General features: G+C 39.5%; 1 pseudogene; it reads left to right on the top strand.

The window, feature by feature from the left end:
- The first annotated feature begins 2,458 nt into the window (after positions 1 to 2,458).
- On the top strand, positions 2,459 to 20,363 carry LOC103010971 (nuclear receptor subfamily 2 group C member 2-like; annotated as a pseudogene).
- Positions 20,364 to 21,098: the final 735 nt, after the last annotated feature.

Below are 21,098 nucleotides of genomic sequence, written 5' to 3' on the forward strand. Positions count from 1 at the left end.
AAGAAATTAAAGATGATACAAATAGATGGAGAGATATACCGTGTTCTTGGATTGGAAGAATCAACATTGTGAAAATGGCTTTAGTACCCAAAGCAATCTACAGATTGAATGCAATCCCTATCAAACTACCACTGGCATTTTTCACAGAACTAGAACAAAAAATTTCACAATTTGTATGGAAACCCAAAGACCCTGAATAGCCAAAGCAATCTTGAGAAAGAAAAACAGAGCTGGAGGAATCAGGCTCCCTGACCTCAGGCTATACTACAAAGCTACAGTAATCAAGACAGTATGGTACTGGCACAAAGACAGAAATATAGATCAATGGAACAGGATAGAAAGCCCAGAGATAAACCCACACACATATGGTCACCTTATCTTTGATAAAGGAGGCAAGAATATACAGTGGAGAAAAGACAGCCTCTTCAATAAGTGGTGCTGGGAAAACTGGACAGCTACATGTAAAGAATGAAATTAGAACAATCCCTAACACCATACACAAAAATAAACTCAAAATGGATTAAAGATCTAAATGTAAGGCCAGACACTATCAAACTCTTAGAGGAAAACATAGGCAGAACCCTCTATGACATAAATCACAGCAAGATCCTTTTTGACCCACCTCCTAGAGGAATGGAAATAAAAACAAAAATAAACAAATGAGACCTAATGAAACTTAAAAGCTTTTGCACAGCAAAGGAAATCATAAACATGACCAAAAGACAACCCTCAGAATGGGAGGAAATATTTGCAAATGATGCAACTGACAAAGGATTAATCTCCAAGATTTACAAGCAGTTCATGCAGCTCAATAACAAAAAAACAAACAACCCAATCCAAAAACGGGCAGAAGACCTAAATAGACATTTCTCCAAAGAAGATATACAGATTGCCAACAAACACATGAAAGAATGCTCAACATCATTAATCATTAGAGAAATGCAAATCAAAACTACAATGAGATATCATCTCACACCACTCAGAATGACCATCATCAAAAAATCTACAAACAGTAAATGCTGGAGAGGGTGTGGAGAAAAGGGAACCCTCTTGCACTGTTGGTGGGAATGTAAATTGATACAGCCACTATGGAGAACAGTATGAAGATTCCTTAAAAAACTAAAAATAGTACTACCATGTGACCCAGCAATCCCACTACTGGGCATATACCCTGAGAAAACCATAATTCAAAAAGAGTCATGTACCACAATGTTCATTGCAGCTCTATTTACCATAGCCAGGACATGGAAGCAATCTAAGTGTCCATCAACAGACGAATGGATAAATAATATGTGACACATATATACAATGGAATATTATTCAACCATAAAAAGAAACGAAACTGAGTTATTTGTAGTGAGGTGGATGGACCTAGAGTCTGTCACACAGAGTGAAGTAAGTCAGAAAGAGAAAAACAAATATTGTATGCTAACACTTATATATGGAATCTAAAAAAAAGAAAAAAATTGTCATGAAGAACCTGGGGCAAGACGGGAAAAAAGACGCAGACCTACTAAAGAATGGACTTGAGGATACGGGGAGGGGGAAGGGTAAGCTGGGACAAAGTGAGAGAGTGACATGGACATATATACACTTCCATATGTAAAATAGAGAGCTAGTGGAAAGTAGCCACATAGCACAGGGAGATCAACTCGATGCTTTGTGACCACCTAGAGGGGTGGCATAAGGAGGGAGACACAAGAGGGAAGAGATATGGGGATATATATATATATGTATAACAGATTCACTTTGTTATAAAGCAGAAACTAACACACCATTGTAAAGCAATTATACTCCAATAAAGATGTTTAAAAAAAAACACCTCCTGGTCACCCCAAAAGTACACCCTGAAGACCCCCGCCAGGAAAGGGAGCCTGTTTTAGCTGTGAGAGCCCCAAACACTGGAGCAAGGAATGCTCAGGAAGCAGGTCCCAACCTGTTAGGGAAACCACTGACTGAAACCGACCACCCTGGCCAGGCACCACAGTAATCATCTGCATGAGTTATTTTACGACAGGAAATCCTGGTAAAGAACACATAACTAACAAGCCACCACCAACCGGAAGAATTCGGCAAAGGTCAAAAGGAGAGAGGAGACCCCAGTCCATAAGTCCATATGTCCTACCAACCTACCAGAATCCTCCTTGCTGGAATCCATCTTGGCTGAGCAATGCACACGCCACCAGGAAGGACCCTGAGTCTGAATGATTGGCCAGAGACAACCTGGAAACTAACCCCATCACCATAAAACCTGAGACTGTGAGCCACGTGGCAGAGCAGTTCTCCTGCGTTCCCTTACCCTACTGCTCTCTGCTTGGGCGCCCCTTCCCAATAACATCTCCTGCTTTGTCAGCACATGTGTCTCCTCAGACAATTCATTTCCGAGTGTTAGACAAGAGCCCACTCTCGGGCCCTGGAAGGGTCCCCCTTCCTGCAACAAGCCTACACCCAAGACGCCATGCCCACTCTGCAAGAAGATGGGCCACTGAAGGAGGGAATGCCCCCAGCTCCGAAGGGATTGAGGAAGCTCCCCGACGCCAGTCATGGCAATGGTTGACTGGGGGACCTGAGACGTCCCAAGGCTCACGAGAAGACAGTCATCATCACACTGGAGGAACCACGGGTGACCATTGACATGGCAGGTAAACTTGTCCAGTTTCTAGTGGACATGGGAGCCACTTACTCTGTCCTGACTTCTCACGCTGGGCCCCTTGCCCCTGAAACCTCTATTGTTGAGGTAGAAGGAAAACGAAAGCTAAAACATTTCACCACCCCTCTAACCTGCACCTGGGGAAAGACACTTATAACTCATGAGTTTCTTGTCGTGCCTAATGCCCCAGCCCATTATTGGAAAGGGATTTTCTCCCAGCCTTGGGGGGCAACTCTTACTCTCCCTGAAAACCAAAACCAAGGAATATTTTTGTCTGCTCTATGTATTATACAGGACACAAAATATTCCCCCAGAAATTAAAAATAACTTATAGATCCACAGGTCTGGGATCAGGGAATCCCAGGAAAACAAAGTTTGTCACTCCTATAAAAATCACTTAAAGGAGACTAATAACCTCCCTTCCAGGTATCAATACCCTCTATTTCCAGTAAACTCTCTATTTCTCTGCTCTTTTGCTTCTCGTGAAGTCACGTCTCCTTTAACCACACCCATCCTAAGGGTCCTCCTTGTTGTTCACATCAGCACAGCTCCAGTTGACAAACATCCACTATGCCAGGGGTCCCCAACAGCAGAAGGTGAGCAGCGGACGAACGAGCGAAGCTTCATCTGTATTTACAGCCGCTCCCCATCGCTCACAGTACCGCCTGAGCTCCGCCTCCTGTCAGCATTATGGTGAGTTCTATAATTATTTCATTATATTTTACAATGTAATAATAATAGAAATAAAATGCACATTAAATGTAATGTGCTTGAATCATCCCCAAACCATTCCCCCACCCCCCAGTCTGTGAAAAAATTATCTTCCACGAAACTGGTCCCTGGTGGCAAAAAAGTTGGGGACCGCTGCTCTGTCCAACTCCATGAATGCCGTTGCTAAAGTTACTACCTCATCTGACTGTTGGATCTGCCCCGGCAACCACACCTCCCCAGAGGACCTACGTCTTTTAGGACTCCCCGCCTCCTTGGGCGACCTGATGCGCTAACAGCAAAATATGCTGTGTTCTCATTTACCACCCAGTAAGGAAGGAAGGACTAGGGCAGGAACCAACTGGGGGCCAAATTCTCTGGAACAGACACCTGCCTCCAAATCAGAGGAAAGGGTATTTCAGCTTTTAGGCAAAGCTAGCCTCTGTTTTTCTGGTATTAGCATCCAGAGACAAAAATTAAGATGGCTTAATGAAACATACTACACTCACACTCTAATTTTTAGTAATCACAGGTGGGTGACAGACACCAACTAGACTGCCAATATCCAACATGTGGGGGATGTCACTATCTGGTGGAAGAACCTAGTGACTGGAATAAACAAAACTAAAGCTCACAATAAACACATGATAATGGTTAACAATACACAAGAGAAAGCCAACACAGGGAGTATACAATATTCCAAACTAATGTTTAATATAACTAATAACTATATTCAGATGTACTCCAATTTCTCCCTGTTACAGCTGCTGTATCAAAACTTGAGGTGCCAAGGGAGAAAAAAAAACCACCACAGCTTCAAAAATCTCCAACGTTAAATGACGATGAGTCAGGATTTCAACACATCCCACCTGAAGATGGGGACCATCAACACCCACTGGACAAGGTTGCTGCTTCCTTCTACTCCCCACTAACCATCTCCACCACTATAAACAACCCCGAGAACCCCTCTCTCTGAGAGAAAAGCAAAGAGATCTGGACCCTCAGGTAAGGAAAATGCCCATGCTCAGCTGGAAGCAGTTACAGAAGAGGGACTATTGACCCTTGACCCTTAAAAGATTTTAAGGGTCCAGACTCCTTGGGGGAGGGGGGGGAATGTTACAGCAGGCAGGTAGCTAGATACAAGCAGAGAAAGGGGGAATGGGCCAGGTGTCACGAAACCACATATCTTGTAAACAACAGGGGTCCTTGGGCAGACAAAGGAAAGCAGGAACCTCCAGACTGACAGGAAACCACACATTTGGGGGTGATAAGTGTCCTGGAGGCAAAGGAAGGTGGGAAAAGGCAGGAATCTCCAGCGTCTGAATATAACCTTTTGCTCACTGTGCCCTCATTAGAATAAAATCAGCCTTGCAGATAAGAAGTTCCCATCATGCACCACTGCTATGACACTTCCCATCAAGGCTAAATAAGGACACAAATCCCTCCTCCCCTCGGGAAGGTGGAGCTGGCATGAAAATCAGGGAATATGACCCCCAAACTCCTCCCTCCCCAATGAATGTTCTGTCCCTTCATTTCTGCCCCCCACATAACCAGCTTGCCAAAGAAACTCAGCGCAGCTACTCACTTGAGCCTGCCTTCTCTCCCTTTGAGAGCATACTATCTCTGTCAATGAGAAGGTTGAGGGACTTCCCTGATTGTCCAGTGGTTAGGACTCTGTGCTTCCACTGAAGGGGGCACGGGTTTGATCCCTGGTCAGGGAACTAAGATCCCACAAACTACACGGTGCAGGCAAAAAAAAACAAAAACAAAAAAAAAAAGAAGCAGCAGAAGTTTGAGAGGGGTTTGGGGCCCCATGGCAAGTTTTTGTAGCTTCCGACGAATGTCACCAGGATAAGTAGCAAGAAAGAGTCATTAAAAACAACACAAATGCCAAAGAAGAACAATAAGAAAGGCTGGCCATTTTCCCAGTCTGAGGTACAGTTCCTTATGTCCCTGCTGTTGTTTGGAATGTGTGGACCACACTGGCAAATAGATGAAAAAGCCATAGGAGGTCACACAATCACAACAGTCAGCAGAACAATGGAGAGGGGAGAATAAGCCTAACCAAGGAACAAAGGAAGGGACCAGAGGCAAAATGGAATTCCTTCCATTAATCACAAGAGTCTTTGCTTCTTTCTTCCCCGTGACACACCATTCCCCCCCAAATCTGAAAATGATATCTAAGAATAAAATGTGCATTTTAGTCTGGGGTCATTTTGTCTTCCACCAGAGGACCGGCCTCCCATGGAAACGGGGGCAGAGGCAGGGGGAAGGGAAGCTGCTGGGTTTGATCTCCTACGGGAGAGGGGCAGCTGCTGTCACAGACACCTCCACTTCAGTGAGAAAGGGATGACCCCAATCAGAGCTGGAGAGAGCTTCTGCTATAGCCAATGACTGGTGAGAAAAAAGTTAAGTCCCATATGTCTCCTACCTGCAAGAATATTATTTCAATATATAATTCAATTCTTTATTCCCTCAGCTTCTCCACTACCAGTTTTTCATAAGATATATATATACCAATATATATAATAATGAATAGGTATGTCCTATGATTTGAAGCATATAAAGTATAATATTTATTAAAATATTTCATATTTATACAATAAAATATATATTCATTTATTCAACAAATAAATTTGAATACATGTAATGAATGGGGTGCGGTCAGCTCTTCCCTAGTCTTGCTTCAAATCTTTACTGATGTTCGTGCTTAACAAAGCAAACAGAAACAGTTTGAAATAAATCATGAAAACTTTCAGGGATATAGCCATGTCAAAGAATATTGATTTATGGGACGAGATGGACACAGTATATGGCTAAGTTTAAAAGAACAGTTTATCACTAAGGCTACAAAACAGCATGTCACAGTGTGTGACTTTTAATTACAGTTATCTATTCATTCATCCCTTCAACAAATGTGTATTGCCCATCTACCAGCAGCCAATCACTGTTATACTCACAAAGGTCCTTTGGCCTTGAAGAGTTACATTCTAGAAGGGGGTCTGGGGGAAGCAAGCCTGGCAATAAACAATAGATGGAATTAAATAAGTATGTTCTCCAGTATGTTAGAAAATCCTGAATTCTGTGAAGGAAAGCAGAGTGGGGCAGACTAAGGAGGCCCAGAAGTGGTGGGTTTAAGGAAGTGTGGAGTGGGTTTTGGATTTAAATAGGGTTGTCAGGCTGGGCTCTTTTGAGAATGTGAGATCTGAGCAAAGACTAGAAGGTGAGGGGTATTTAAGGAGATGGTCCTGAGGCAGGAGATAGATGGGCTCCAGGCTAGACGTTTACAACCAGCCCCCTGTTTACACTTCCAGATAGAAATAACAACAGGAACAAGGTAAATAGCTGGACTTTGTCTCCAGTGGACACTTTAAAATAACAGTCATGGCAGGGGCAGAGAGGAGCTAAACGCTGCTTGGGTAAAAGATCAAGAGGTCACGTATTTCTCATCCTTGGGGCCACGGAGGCCTTGACTGCACATGCACCGAAAGGCTCCTCGGGGGTCAAAAGCGGGGGGGCCCTGAGTCAAAGAACAAAGCAAGACGATTAGCCAGATGGAAACAAAGACCGGGAAGACTACCCCTCTATAAATGATTTAAACTTCCCAATGGCGCAACTTTTCTCCAAGCTCACCTGTGCATCTGTCAGCAGGTACTCTGCTTTTGTAATAAACAACTTCCGTTCCTCTCTACCTTCCGTCTCCTTGTCAGAATTCTTTTTCTCAAGGCAGACAAGGGCAGGAGCCCAGACTCTAGCCACTGGCCCTCGTGGTCCAGTGGTTAGGATTCGACACCCTCGCTGCCACGACCAGGGTTCAATCCCAGGTCAGGGAACTAAGGTCTCGCTTCCAGCTCCTGCTTACTGGTGTGTCTCGGAAATCAGTCCTACTTGCGAAAGAGCCAGGACAAGGGCCTAAAGATACAGTGTGCCTGGAGTGCATAAGTGACAGCAATGGGGCCAGGGGGCGCTCATGCTGGAAGAACCAAGAGCAGAAAACATGTCAGAAATGGATGAGGAGGGCAGATCCTGGGAGTTTTATAAGACACTGTGTAGTATTATTATCTCCATATAAACACTAGAAAAGTGTAAGCCAAAAAGGTTGATTTTTTTTTCTGAGTGACAGGATGACAAATAATTCATACTTTCTACGTACTTTGCTTTCCAGCTATACTGAAATATCATTGATATACATCACTGTATAAGTTTAAGGTGTACAGCATAAAGGTTTGACTTACACATATTGTAAAATAATTACCACAACAAGTTTAGTTAACATCCATCATCTCATACTGATACAATAAAAAGGGAAAGCAAGTAAACTCATTTGTACTATTTTTTTTAGATTCCACATATAAGCAATATAATATGATATTTGTCTTTCTCTGTCTGACTTACTTCACTTAGTGTGATAATCTCTAGGTTCATCCATGTTGCTGCAAATGGCATTATTTCATTCTTTTTTATGGCTGAGTAGTATTCCACAGTATATATGTACCACATCTTCTTTATCCATTCCTGTGTCAACAGACATTTAGGTTGCTTCCATGTCCTGGCTATTGTAAATAATGCTGCTGTGACCATTGGGGTGCATGTATCTTTTTGAATTATGGTTTTCTCCGGAATATGCCCAGTGGGATTGACATATACACACTGCTGTATATAAAATAGATAACTAATAAAGACCTACTGTATAGCACAGGGCACTCTACTCAATATTCTGTAATGACCTATATGGGAAAAGAATCTAAATAAGAGTGGATACATCTACATGTATAACTGATTCACTTTGCTGTACAGCAGAAACTAACAGAACATTGTAAACCAGATATACTCTAATAATAAAAAAAATTTTTTAAGGGAAAGCAAAAAAAGACAAGAAAGATTTTTTCCTTGTGATGAGAACTCTTCGGATCTACTCATTTAACTTCCCTGAACAGTTGACCCATGAACGACATGGGTTTGAACTGTATGGTCCACTTATAAGCAGATATTTTTCAATAAATATACAAAAATAAACATGTAGAATATCATGCACAAGACTTGAAGTGAATAGCCTGTCTTACATAGGCATATTTATGTAAGTGATAAATATGAGGTGAGTGATATTTAATATAAAATGAATAATGTGTTAGTTTTCTTACTGTTTTATAACTTTGTTTTCAAAGAATTACATTACCGTATAGTATGTCTCTCTCTTGTAATTGGAGATATCGCCTTATCAGCCTATCATAACAGGTAAGTGTTTTTTTTTAATGTAACAATGTTTCCATTACCATATTATGAATATGACTATAATACTGTATGCCATAAAAATTTTATAACGATTCATTCATTAGTGTACAAGCGAGGCTACTGTGAAAACACTGATTACACTAGGCTACCATAAAGCAATCATGTTGCTACTGCTTCAATATCAATGCATGAATTGATATACCTGTAAATAAACATAAATTTCTCTTTCACATTATCTTTTCACTTTGAAGTTTAGTGTTAGTCATAAGCATAACATCTACAGTGTATTGCATCACATAAGACAATATTGCTGTAGGTACTGACAGACAGATGATCTATCTTGTAGACAGACACAAATCTAACAGTATCGATAAACACAGTGCAGTACTGTAAATGTATTTTGTCTACCTTATGATTTTCTTAATAACATTTTCTTTTCTCTAGCTTACCTTATTATAAGAATACAGGATAATACATATAACATACTAAATATGTGTTAATCAACTGCTTATGTGATTGGTTAAGCTTCAGGTGAATAGTAGGCTATTAGTAGTTAAGTTTTTTTTTTAATTTATGTATGTATGTATTTATTTATTTATTTATTTTTGGCTGTGTTGGGTCTTCGTTGCTGCTCATGGGCTTTCTCTAGCTGCGGCGAGTGGGAGCTACTCTTCATTGTGGTGCGCAGGCTTCTCATTGCAGTGGCTTCTCTTGTTGTGGAGCACAGGCTCTAAGTGTGCGGGCTTCAGTAGTTGTGGCTTGCAGGCTCAGTAGTTGTGGTGTGCAGGCTCTAGAGCACAGGCTCTGCAGCTGTGGTGCACAAGCTTAGTTGCTCCACAGCATGTGGGATCTTCCCAGACCAGGGATCGAACCTGTGTCCCCTGCATTGGCAGGCGGATTCTTAACCACTGCACCACCAGGGAAGTCCTGTAGTTAAGTTTTTAAGGAGTCAAAAGTTACATTTAGATTTTCCACTGTGTGTGGGGGGTAGGCGCCCCTAACCCCTGCATTGTTCAAGGGTCAACTGTATATTATATAGCAGTGTTAACCATAGTCATCACACTGTACATGACATCCTAGTGCTTATTTATCTTATAACTGGAAGTCTGTAGCTTTTGACCACCTTCCTCCAATTATGCTTCTTTGTGTACTGGTTTCACAATTAGGAAAAGAAGGGAAAGATATATATCTGATAAGGGGTTAATATCCAAAATATATAAAGAACTCATACAACTCAATAGTTTAAAAAAAAACCCAATTAAAAATGGGCAAAGAACCTAAACAGACATTTTTCCAAAGGTATATAAAAGGCCAACAGGTACATAAAAAGATGCTTAACATCACTAGTCATTTGGGAAATGCAAATTAAAACCACAATGAGATATCATCAAAAAGACAAGAAATAACAAATGCTGGTGTGGATGTGGAGAAAAGGGAACCCTTGTGTACTGTTGGTGGGAATGTAAATTGGTGCAGCCACTGTGGAAAACAGTATAGCGTTTCCTCAAAAAATTAAAAATTGGACTACCATATGATCTGGCAGTTTCACTTCTGGGAATATATCCAAAGGAAATGAAAACACTAAATCAAAAAGATATATGCACCCCCATATTCATAGCAGCATTATTTACAATAGCTAAAATACTTAGGAAGCAACATAAATGTCCATCAATGGATGAATGGGTAAAGAAGTTGTGGTATATATATAATAGAATGTTATTCAGCCATTAAGAAAATGAGGAAATCCTATCATTTGTGACAACATGTATGAAACTTGAAGTTGTTATTGTAGGTGAAGTAAGTCAGAGAAAGACAAATACTGTATGATCTCATTTATATGTGGAATCTAAAAACAAAAGAAAGAAAAACAGAGCAAAACAAACAACAACAACAAAAAACTCACAGAAAAAAATCAGACATGTGGTTACCTGAGACAGAGGGAGGAGGGGGAAGGATTGGAGGAAGGTGGTCAAAATGTACAAATTTCCAGTTACAAGATAAATAAGTACTAGGAGGCAATGTACCACATGATGACTCTGGTTAACACTGCTGTATGATATACATGATATTTGTTAAAGGAAATCCTAGGAATTCTCACCACAATAATTTTTTTTCCCTTTTTCTTTTCTTCTTTCTTTTCTTTATAGTGTATCTATATGAGATGATGGATGTTAGATGAACATATTGCAATAATCATTTTACAACATATGTAAATCAAGCCATCATGCTGTACACCTTAAACTTATGCAGTGATATGTGTCAATTATTTCTCAATAAAACTGGAAAAAAAACAAGTTTTTTAAAGTATTGATGCCTGGCTCCACCCCCCAGACATGCTGATAAATATAATAGGATGCAACCCAGGCATCAGGATTTTTTAAATCTCCCCCAGGTAGTTTTATATGCAACAATAATTGAGAGTCCCTGACATTTGAAGGGCCAAAAGAGGGCCCGATGCCTGTGGGGAATTGGAAGGAAATGTAATGGGAGGAGTCAACAGATGCCAATTATATGCCAAATTTCCATACTAGGAAGTCTGGATATATATACATAGATATAGAAAGAGTTAGAGATAGCTGATAGGTAAATGGATGGATGGATAGATAGGTAAAGAGATAGATAGATGATAGATAGATAGATAGATAGATCTAGCTGCCTGTAAAGGTCTCATTTCTTGAATAGCTAATAGATATCTCAAAACTATGATGTAAAAATCCAAACTCCTGATTTCTACCCCCACCCCTACCAGAAAAGTCTCCTTTCCTCCTTAAGTCTTTCCCATCTCAGTAAGTCTCAGCTCCATCCTTCCTAAAGCTCTAGGAGCCATCCTTGAAACTCACTATTTTAGGCATCCTTATTTAATCCTTACTCTTCAGTAGTTCTCTTACCTGAAGCTCTTGAGAGTACACTACTGCTGTTTTATTAAGCACGCTGACTCACAATGGTGGTACAGGCTTTCCTTATGTGCTTTGTAATTTTGTATTGTGAGCCCTTCAGCACTCTTTGGGACTCTCTTGGTGGGTATCTCGTGCTATCTGGATTGAGGGTACTCCTCCTGAGAGGCTTTACATTTACTTTGCCAAAAGCCTACCTTTTTCACAGGCTCGGACCTCTTTTACGTTAATTTATTGACTTGGAGTTTCCAGAACCATACAGCTAGAAAGATTTCGATCCCAACTCTGGGTGAGGATAGGGATATAGTTGTGAATTTTCAGGAAAGACTTTTTCTATCTAAAATCTAAATGAAGACGTACAAATGTCCTTCAGACACCATTCTGCACCACTGGATAAGTTTTCTAGTGTGCATCTTCAAAGGCCCCAGCTTTCTATGGGGGTCTCAAATGCAACCTTTAAACTCATAGAATCCCAAGTCATTATCACCTATGCTTGTGTAGGTCCTGAGATGAACCTCTATGTGACTGAAACAAGGATTCCATGTTACCCTCTCCTGATCCCATTCCCAGGCTTGCAGTGTGGTTTGGCTCTGGATTTCAGTTTATACTTCATTTTTAGCCCATTGAAAATGTCCTTACATGCTTTCTGGCTCGGTTACATATTTTAAAATGATATCTTTTTATATTTCCTCTAACATGTGCAAGTGTTTTCTAGCAGGAAGCTTTCTGGGTAATCTAGTTTGCCATATTGCCAGAAATAGACATAGCAAGTGGTAGCATGATGCCATAAACATTAATAGGCTATGTTAAAATGAAGCATCTCAAACCTGAAGAAAAACCATTACGATTTTTCAGGGATTCATAAAAACATGCAGCACTACATATGGAAATTTACAAAGTGTCATGAAATGTGGTAATAAATATTTAGAAGTTTCTTTTGAGGTTTCTCATTTTAAAGCAAAGGTATTTTACAAATCAGAGCCACATTCATTGGGGAAACACTTGTTCTGTCACAGTTAAAGGCTGAAATAATACCAAAAAAAAGCATATGGTGAAACCCAAAATGTATATCTTTGTCAGCCAAATATTGTTGGATGATACATGGAAAGCATTACAGAAGAGTAAAGAAACAAATGTTGGAACAAATTACATAGTGTTGAAGGTTTGCTATATATTTGGATGAAGCACTGATGTTTCTAACACATTTCAGCTTATGGTATTTTCTGGATTCTGTTTCCAATAACAAAATACACGAAGAACTATTTTTTGTGAGCCACGACAATAGAGGATGAAATAATATTTTCCCTCAGTTATAAATAACTTCTTTTAGAAGGATTACAATACATGGAAAAGAGCAGGAAACTACTTGAATTGGAATTTTAGAAATTCCCAAGCAAAGGTACAGATAAAGTACCCCACATGAAATGCATTCCCTCTATCATTCACAGGCAAGCTATTGGCAGCAAAGATGGTGAAGCCATAAGACAGCAAAGTGCTACAGGATGTCATGGGTGAGTTTAGACTTATAAAAACAAGACATTTTAAAATGTAGGGGACTCTTTGCATTCTTGTAGAGAGGGTAACTTTTCTTAGATCAAGTTCCCTGGGAAGCAGCTTCTGAGAAAGAGTATCACATCGAAATTTTATTGGAGAATGCCCTTAGGACCAACTGTGGGGAAGTGAAGGAGGCAGGATTAGGCAGAAGGAGAAATTGAACTGAGATACAGTTCCCACAAGGTCCTCAACCAATCCCCTGCATAGCTCTGGAGCTGGGATGGCCCCTCAATGTGGTCCCATCTCGCCGCAAGCTGGCCCAGCCCTTAATCCAGACCCGACCAGTTATTGAAGGATAGCTGCCCCTGGGAGGGGATGTGACCTTGGGTGAGGCGTCTTTCTTCCACTGAGAGCTGTGCCTAGAGGCTGACCTGTCAGCCACCAGCATGACGTGAAGGGCTGGGGGAAGTGCCCCACGGCATCCACCAAAGCCACCACGCAGAGGATTGAAGGAGAGACTGTGGCAAAGTGCCTGAAAGAACTGGCCAACTGAAAGACGAGTTCTTCATTTGCCTCTTACAAAGAAATCAAGTGATCCAAATGTGCTGACCTTGGCTATAGTGACAACTAGAAGACACAAGGATGTGACACACCACAAAAAATTCAGTCTAACAATAGATGAAAACATAACTACTTTTTTTTTTAACATCTTTATTGGAGTATAATTGCTTTACAATGGTGTGTTAGTTTCTGCGGTATAACAAAGTGAATCAGCTATACGTATACATATATCCCCATATCCCCTCCCTCTTGCGTCTCCCTCCCACCCTCCCTATCCCACCCCTCTAGGTGGTCACAAAGCACGGAACTGATCTCTCTATGCTATGCAGCTGCTTCCCACTAGCTATCTATTTTACATTTGGTAGTGCATATATGTCAATGCTACTCTCTCACTTCGTCCCAGCTTACCCTTCCCCCTCCCCGTGTCCTCAAGTCCATTCTCTACGTCTGTGTCTTTATTCCTGTCCTGCCCCTAGGTTCATCTGAACCATTTTTTTTTACATGTTGTTTCCAAAAATTATGTAGCCTAAAAAATTCTAATGCATGCACGTTTAAGAAACCTGGAAAATTGTTTCAACTTGTGCAAAAGCTTCAATAGTTTCAGTGCATGTTAAACCTAGATGTTAAACTCTTTCGAAAAGATACATGCACCTCACTGTTCAGAGCAGCATTATTTACAGTTGACAAGGTATGGAAGCAACCTAAATGTCCATCAACAGATGAATGGATAAAGATAATGTGAGATATATATATATATATATATATATATATATATATATATATATATATATATATATATATATATAGTGGAAGACTACTCAGTCATTAAAAAAGAATGAATTTTTGCCATTTGCAGCAACATGGATGGACTTGGAGGGCATTATGCTAAGTGAAATAAGTCAGACAGAGAAAGACATATACTGTATGATATCACATATATGTGGAATCTAAAAAATACAACAAACTAGTAAATATAACAGAAAAGAAGCAGACTCACAGATATAGAGACCAAACCAGTGGTTATCAGTGGGGAGAGGGAAGGGGGAGGGGCAATATAAGGGTAGGAGATTAATAGATGCAAACTATTAAGTATAAAATAAGCTACAAGGACATATTGTACAACACAAAGCATATAGCCAATATTTTATAATAACTGTAAATAGAGTATAACCTTTAAAAATTGTGAATCACTATATTATACACTTATAACATATAATATTGTACAGCAACTACATTTCAATTTTTTTTAAAAAGAAAAAAAGACCTAGATGTTAAAACTTTTAAAATTATAAACCTTCACTAGATAAAAATTTCCTAGTTATATTTTAACAATAATATTTAAGTAATTTTGAATTAGCTTTAAACAATGACAATTACAATTTGGAAAGCGTAGTCAAAGATATGCTTTTTCCATTTGGATTAACATATTGTTGGAAGAACTTTTTCAACCATGACAGCCAATAAAATCAAGTATCTAAATAAATTGAAAACATAGGCTTTTGAATTTCTACATCACAAAATGTTAAACCAGGTTTTTTAATTAAAGTATCTGATCACGCTATGATGCGAGGCTTAAATTGCATACTTACTCAGAACCAGGATAATTCAGCAGCTCAGAGCTCCTGGGCTCCCACAGTTCCCCAGTTGAAATGCCCATTCTCTTCTTTCTAAGGCTCCAGCTCCTAGACTGTGTCTGGTTATCCCCCTTAACACTTAGTATAGCAGCCTCCAAGCCTTTATCTCCATGTATCACCATCAGTAAAAAAATGTTTAAGCATGTAGCTCCTTTTATTTGTTTATAAATTATACACATGTTCTACACTACTGACAAATTATCTATCTTATGTAACATATACAAAAAATAGAAATTTAAACAGATAAGACAATTCTTGCCCAAAATGCATAAATTATGAAGAAACATCAAGCAACTCCAAATGAAGAAAGAGTCTCTAATGTAACTGGTATTTACTCTTCAAAAATGTCATGGTCCAGCTACATGTAAAAGAATGAAATTAGAACACTTCCTAACACCATACACAAGAATAAACTCAAAATAGATTAAAGACCTAAATGTAAGGCCAGACCCTATAAAACTCTTAGAGGAAAACAGAGACAGAACACTCTATGACGTAAATAACAGCAAGATCCTTTTTGACCCACCTCCTAGAGTAAGGGAAATAAAAACAAAAATAAACAAATGGGACCTAATGAAACTTAAAAGCTTTTGCACAGCAAAGGAAACCGTAAACAAGACAAAAAACCCTCAGAATAGAAGAAAATATTTGCAAATGAAGCAACTGATAGAGGATTAATCTCTAAAATATACAAGCAGCTCATGCAGCTCAATATCACAAAAACAAACAACCCAGTCCAAAAATGGGCAGAAGACCTAAATAGACGTTTCTCCAAAGAAGACATACAGATGGCCAACAAATGCGTGAAAAGATACCCAACATCACTAATCATCAGAGAAATGCAAATCAAAACCACAATGAGGTATCGCCTCACACCGGTCAGAATGGCCATCATCAAAAAATCTACAAACAATAAATGCTGGAGAGGGTGTGGAGAAAAAGGAACCCTCCTGCACTGTTGGTGGGAATGTAAATTGATACAGCCACTATGGAGAACAGTATGGAGGTTCCTTAAAAAAGTAAAAATAGAACTACCATATGACCCAGCAATCCCACTACTGGGCATATACCCTGAGAAAACCATAATTCAAAAAGAGCCATGTACCACAGTGTTCATTGCAGCACTATTTACAATAGCCAAGACATGGAAGCAACCTAAATGTCCATCAACAGATGATTGGATAAAGAAGATGTGGCACATATATACAATGGAATATGACTCAGCCATAAAAAGAAACGAAATTGAGTTATTTGTAGTGAGTTTGATGGACCTAGAGTCTGTCATACAGAGTGAAGTAAGTCAGAAAGAGAAAAACAAATACCATATGTTAACGCATATGTATGGAATTTAAAAAAGCAGTACTGATGAACCTAGTGGCAGGGCAGGAATAAAGACACAGATGTAGAGAACAGACTTGAGGGCATGGGGGTGGGGGGGAAGGGGAAGCTGGGATGAAGTAAGAGAGTAGCACTGACGTATATACACTACCAAATGTAAAATGGATGGCTAGTGGGAAGCAGCCACATAGCACAGGGAGATCAGCTTGGTGCTTTGTGACCACTCAGAGGGGTGGGATAGGGTGGGTGGGAGGGAGACATAAGAGGGAGGGGATATGGGGATATATGTATACATATAGCTGATTCACTTTGTTGTACAGCAGAAACTAACACAACACTGTAACTCATTTATACTCCAATAAAGATATGAAAAAAATTATATTTTGGACAAACAATATGGGAAAAAGTAGTTTTTATAATAACAAAATAGAAAATTAAATTTTTTTTTTAATGTCATAGTCATGAAAGACAAAGATTTAGAAACTGTTCCAAGTTGGAGTGACAACTAAATTCAATGCATGATCCAGGGTTGGATCTTGAACTCATAATGGAAATTTTGGAGAAAATAGGCAAACTTTGAGTGGGATCTGTGGATTATATGGTCATGTTAGATGAAAGTCAATTTCATAATTTTGATTTTTGCATTGTAAATACACTCTAAATATTAAGGGTTACAGGGCATCATGTATGCAACTTATTTTCAAGTAGTTCAGGAAAAAATAAAACCCACAGTCAATGTATGTGTATGTATTTGTGTGTGTGTGTGTATGTGTTTGTGTGTTTGTGTGCGTGTAGAGAGACAGAGAGCAAAAGAATGCAAATATGAACAATATCAACATTTTGAAAATCTGGCTGAAGGATATACAGAACTCTATAGATCTTTGTACTACTTTTGCAACTTTTCTGTAAATCTGAAATTGTTTCAAGGCAAGAAAGGTTAAAAATTTAATACAAACCAAACAAAACAAAAAATCCTTTGAAAAGATGACACAAAAAATAGAAACTAGTTTTAAAGTTTCCAGTTATTATTAGTACAATACACTGTATTGATTTTATTAAATTACTAATAACTTTAACTAGTTTTAAAGTATTCTAGTTATTATTAGCACAAAACAATGTATCGATTTTATTAAAATACTAATAACTTTTTCAGTATGAGACTGTTAATAGTTATAGATATTTGTCCTGTCCTCTTCTTTATGAAACTGTTCCAGAGGAAAACCTTCAGTGAACTTTTCATTCATAAAAAATTAAATGAAATTTCCAGATCATAAAACCAACCCCTCTCTTAAAACATTAGATTTAGTCATTTAAAAGTAACTTTTTACGGGTTAACATTTAATATTTGAAAATTAATGAATCATAAGCAATTTAACAAATATATTTAACATCTATTTCCAACTGTTTGAAAGGTTTAAATTATTTTATTTAAGATAATGTTTATATTTTTCTCAAGAAATAAAATAGAAATGATTTCCTATAAGACACTTAAAGTCATGTTCTAATCCTTTTCCACATTTCTGGTTCTCTCTTCCCTGTTAGTTTCAAAATAGGGTGACATCCTCAGAGTAGTCAGGATTTGGAATATCATGTAGGAGGAAGTGGTAATAGTTTTAACTGCAAAAAGTTGTTCTTCCTGAGACCTTCCCCTCTACCCCCTCCTCTTTCGGATCCCCAAAGAATGGTAAAATGATACAGTCGAGGGCTTCCCTGGTGGCGCAGTGGTTAAGAATCCGCCTGCCAATGCAGGGGACACCGGTTCAAGCCCTGGTCCGGGAAGATCCCACATGCCACGGAGCAGCTAAGCCCGTGCGCCACAACTACTAAGCCCGCGAGCCACAACTACTGAAGCCTGCTCACCTAGAGCTCGTGCTCTGCAACAAGGGAAGCCACTGCAATGAGAATCCCGTGCACTACAAGGAAGAGTAGCCCCTGCTTGCCACAACTAGAGAAAGCCTGTGCACAGCAACAAAGACCCAATGCAGCCAAAAATTAATAACTAAAAAATAAATTTTAAAAAAATGATACAGTCGAGTTATTAGTGTCATAGAATAATCCCTCGCTGTCTCCTTACTTCAGCTCTTCTGACCTTTCTTGACTGGCTGACTCATGAAAAGGAAAGCCTGCCATCCCAAAATTCAGAGGGATGGGGGCCGTACACTGACTTCAGAATAGCATGTGAGGGATTAATGCACAATCGCTTTAATTACACAAACAGACCGCAAAATGCATATCAACATAGATTATGTTTTCTTTGAGTATTTGTATTTCATTAGCGTGTAATACAAGTTATAGTGAGGGTTTGTGTAATTCTGAAATAAGGTTCTTGAATAACATTGTGGCATGTCTCCCAGAGCAACAGCCCTCAAACACTAAGAACCATTTAAGGAAGGTACCTACCAACAGCCCAAGTGCCCCAAAAACTCTGTCACAAATCTACTGTGTACACAACATTACTGGGTACTCTGTTCTACACGTGGAATTTGACGAAGAAGAGAGCCATGTGCAAGAAATCACACTTCAGCAGTCTGCCCACATACAGGTGTGAACACTCCTCCACAGATGTACAAGATCAAAGTCCCCAGACTCACAGACATAGAAAACAAACTTACCAAAAGGGGAAGGGTTGGGGGAGGGATAAATTAGGAGTTTGGGATTAGTGAACAGAAGCCCTTTGATATGCAAAGGGAAAAACCAAGCAATTGTACTGCTTCAACTGAGAAAAATCTTTATCCAGAAGGATCCAGAAATCCTCTGATGGCCACTCCCACATTTGTGGCAGATAAAGTAGATCAAGACAAATAGGTCTTGATCTGGGATGCTTGTGAACTGGATGCAGCCTTTCATACATGAGGATGGTACCCTTCTCCTGACCACGGATTCCGAGGCTGAAACAAGCAGCTCTGGGCACACTGGTAAATGGAGTAACCTCCTTTGTCAACCTAAGTGAATCCCTTAACAGTGCTGATGCTTCAGAAATACAGCAGGAGGACCAATCTGCAAGTGAGATTACTCGGGCATGTGATACCTTCGCTAAAGCACCTAATACGACAGACAGCTCCGCGCCTCCAAGCCTGGCAGGTGGAATAGACACCAGTGGAGGAGGGAACATCTATGTCATCAGTAGAGACCAGTCCACACTCATCATTCAGGTCCAAGCCCTCCTCCTTTTAAACACTCACATCACATGACCAGCCCAATTCTAGAGTACCTCAACCTGTACTACCTCTGCAAGTCTACATTCTGCCTGCTTTTCCTCTCCATGCAATGGGCCAGGTCAATCCCAGCCCTTCAGGCACTTGGGCAGGACTGCAAAACCAGCCTGTTGCAAGCCTGCTGAAATGAGCTCTTCACCCTTGGACTGGCTCAGATCATAAGTCTTTCCATTACCTTGTGGCCATAGTCAATCAGCTGCAGAAGATATCCAGGAAGATAAACTTTCTGGCAAGCAGATAAAGCAAGTCACGGAACACATCTGGAAGCTTCAGGAGTTGTGTAAAAGTGTGGCAAAGCTGGGTATAGAAGACATCTATGAGTCTGCATACCTTAAAGCTATAGTTTTCTTTACCCCCCATCATCCAGGTTTGGCCAGCACAAGCCAGATTTTTAAATTCCAAGAAAGGCACAGATGGAGTTGCAGGATTATTTTCAGAAAACCTACTCAGAAGACACCCACTGATTGGTCCAGATTCTCAACTGCCTGCTGGCCCTCAGGCTGATGAGCTCTAACATAACCGAAGAACTTTTTTTACTGATCTCATTGGCAGTGTTTCCATAGACAGCATAATCCCCTACATCCTCAAGAAGAAGATGGCAGAGTATAATGGCCAGATCACTGATGCCAATCTATAGAGCACACCACACACCTGCTGAGAAGCACAAGGATCCTCCCAGGACCGCTCAGATACAAAGAAAATGAAGTCGTGGTATTTTGGTATGTGCAAATATTTCCAGTATGTTAGTCATTTCCTACCTGGTTTCTTCTTACCTGTTAATATCAGACACAAGCAACTAAAAGACTAATAGGCTCTTTTCCTGCCATAAGAGATGTTTTAATGCCTTTTGATGAAGCAGCAGATTTTGGAACAATCTTTTAACTCAATCTGTATTTAGAAATTGTCAAAAAGCAAAAAACAAAAACAATGTTTTATAATGTCAGAGACTAGTATTAAAGAAAACTAAGAGAAAACTCTTGAAAAACAAAGAAGCCTTATATTCCATGGTAAATTCTAATTCATTTAAAAAAACCTTAAGCTAGACATTTGCAAACAATTTGCCATTAACATTCCACTGAATGCTCAACTTAACTTGTCACCTAAGAAGTTTTATGAATAGTGTTTTTAAGAACACAATAAAGTAAGTAGGTAGGATGACAGAATTCAAGCCAATATTCTCCTGACCTCTTCCAAAGAAGAATAAAGCCACAAAGGATTACTATGCCCTTTTGCCTTGTACTTATTATAGTAATTTGCATTAATATGGTTTGTGATGGTTTTCTCATTATAGTCAAGAAAGCAGCTAATTGCCTATGAACAACAGTTGTCCTTTTAAAAGAAAAAGAGATTAAAGCTTAGCAAAAATAAAATT

This window comes from Balaenoptera acutorostrata, chromosome 4, assembly GCF_949987535.1.
Source record: "Balaenoptera acutorostrata chromosome 4, mBalAcu1.1, whole genome shotgun sequence".
Taxonomy (NCBI): Eukaryota; Metazoa; Chordata; class Mammalia; order Artiodactyla; family Balaenopteridae; genus Balaenoptera; species Balaenoptera acutorostrata.